The 2644-nt window shown below is 38.1% G+C and overlaps 1 non-coding gene across 1 annotated transcript; it reads left to right on the forward strand.

The window, feature by feature from the left end:
* The first annotated feature begins 2286 nt into the window (after positions 1-2286).
* LOC123813132 lies at positions 2287-2380 on the forward strand. Its single transcript, XR_006784648.1, has one exon. It is a non-coding gene; the product is annotated as a small nucleolar RNA SNORD116 (small nucleolar RNA).
* The last annotated feature ends 264 nt before the right edge of the window (positions 2381-2644 follow it).

Consider the following 2644-nt stretch of genomic DNA (forward strand, 5'->3'; position numbering starts at 1 on the left):
CACCTGAAACATATATAACTTTATTAAGCAATGTCATCCCAATAAATTCAATAAAAAAGAAAAATTAATGATAATGCAGGTTAGATTTAAAAGTGTTTTGTGTCTATCATTGAGTTATGGATAGCACAGACTGTTGAGGAATAGTCTTCCGGCATTCAGAAGTATTGTCTGATGCACCGCCTCTTCCTTTCCCTTTCTTTCACCTAGAGGCTAAGTATTAGCCAAAAGCATTGGTTAAATCACTGTTTGTAGCAGATGAGAAAAAAAATCTAGCTGTTTTGTTTTCATTTTCTCTCAGGCAGAAGCACATAAGGAGAATTAGATTACATACAGACAAGAATGTGTGAAGTATTTATTTTCTGCATATTTAAGTGTAGTGTGTCAGTGAAGTAGCAGTCATGCTACAAGCAATGTGTAATGGACCCTCCATGGACCACTGGGACCCTTTAAACATGCTGAAGGTTGGGTTCTGTCCAGCGTAGAGAAGTTGTGTTCTGGGAGCTAACTGCAAGGTCCACGAGGGCAGGGACTTTGTCCGTTCACTGACGCATCCTGAGAACTTCTTGAGAACATCAGCTGACACACACTACTTAATAAATACAAGCTGAATGAATAAACACTTTTTTAATTGCAATAGTGGAAGTTTATATGGAAAAAAAGCCTCTGACTAGAAGTTTAGAGACCCAATTGAGGATTTTAAGAAGCAATCATGCTGGGTAGCAGCAAGAGAGAAATTAACACAATGTATATGGCTATTTTTTTCATGGTGTAGAAGAAAATTGAAGCAGGGAAAAATAATGCCAGTACTAATCTAAACACCCCAGAATAAACTCTTATCTCCCTTCCCTTTCTCTCATTGCTCACTTCTACACCTCCAAAAGGATTTAGTAACGTTTAATGGTTTTGCTTGGGTGTTTTAACAAAAGCTGATCTCATGCTGGCATGATAGCATGATTATTAAAAAAAGAAAGAAAGAAAAAGAAAAAATAAACAAATAAAAAACATGTTCAAAAGACTAGCAGAGTACTTAAGAGTTCTCTGGAGGAATAGTCATGGAGACTTCTAAAATATTGGCCCCTTTATTTTTCAGTCCCACCTGAAAACCCCACCAACATTTGTCTTCCAAGTGCCTGAAAAGCAGTGTGGAAGAATTTCTGTAACTTAAAAAGTTCTGGAAATAATTGTTACAGCAAACCATTGCTCAACCACTGTTCACACTGGCCGATGAATAGCATTCTTGAGTTCTCTAGGGAGCAGAGGCAAACAAGTGACTTCAGACTTCAAAATCCCAGGAGTGATGTTGGCCTGGCTCTGACTTTCCCAGAGGCAAAATTACTCTCATAGAGAATATATCTCAAATCCCAATGATGACTGTCTCTTTCCAGGTTTTAAGAAGGGTCTAAAAACACAAAAGCCTTATGCTTCCTTCCAAAATCCACTAGCACTCACAACAGTGGGCTTTTTGCTTGTTTATCATAGAGTGTTCTCAGCTCTGGGGTGTCAAGGGTCTCCCTGAACACATTTGTTTTTAGCAAGTGGATTGTAATGATGCAGATGACTCCTCAAATGAAAAATTTACAAGGTTCTTCCCTAAAAGGAAAAATGTAACTTTTCATTTGATATTCCTTTTTAAAAAGGACACTTGTAAACAAGTTCTCTTTGAAGCATATTTAAACTATACATAATGGACAAAGAAATAACTTGGCCATTCCTGGGAAAATAAAATCATTAGCTTATGTGAAAAATAATAATTAAATCAGTTTAATAGCATCTATATGTAAAACTAGAACTGGTTCATAGACGGCAGCATCTGTGGGAGGGAGCTGTATTTGGGAAGGTGTCACAGAGGTATTATCAGAAGCTTTCACTGAAGCATGTCTGGTGTGAAAATATTAAGCTGCATGATGCGGCTCCAGGGCTTTGTGTGACATGCGATGTGTTGTGAGTGGGACAGGCGAAACCAGGCACCCCTGTGCTGCCCCAGAGTCAAATCCACTCTCTGATCTCTCCAAAGTGATGTCTTTCTTATGCTTAATGCCAGCTTGGCCTTGAGCCCTTCCTGACACAATCAAGAGGGAGCTGTAAACCATGGGTGCCCTAGGTTAACACGGTGTTTAGTCGGCTGGAATTGTCTTCAAGTCTGAGACAGTCCACCATATAGCATAGTTATGTGCCCGTGTTTCTTCCTACATTTGAGAAGACGGGCGAACGTAGTGACTGAGAATATACAGCCAAATATGGGGAATTTAAACTCTCAGAGCCTCTCTTTAAAAATTTCATGTACATATATCTATGATGACTCCCTCATAGTGCATTCCTTAAAAAAGCTGAAGAAAATGAGTGAGAACTCCAACCATTGTTCTCATTGGATCTGAGTTAAAAAGAAGAAAAAAAAACACTTCAGGTACAGTATGTGTGGTCATTTGTGTGTGTGTGTGTGTGTGTGTGTGTGTGTGTGTGGTCACGCCTGTGTAGTGACATATATAATCTGTATAATTAAAAGTATAGTAATTGAGTAATGAGGTATCACATTATTTGGCTAATAAAGAGTACAACATATGCCCCAAACAGAAAAATATTTTAAAATATTATTATTGTTGTCATTGATATTACTGACAATAACAACAAGCAACAGGTCGTAAAT

The sequence above is a fragment of the Phyllostomus hastatus genome, unplaced genomic scaffold (assembly GCF_019186645.2).
Source record: "Phyllostomus hastatus isolate PE091 unplaced genomic scaffold, TTU_PhHast_1.1 phas_scaffold_93, whole genome shotgun sequence".
In the NCBI taxonomy this organism is placed as follows: domain Eukaryota; kingdom Metazoa; phylum Chordata; class Mammalia; order Chiroptera; family Phyllostomidae; genus Phyllostomus; species Phyllostomus hastatus.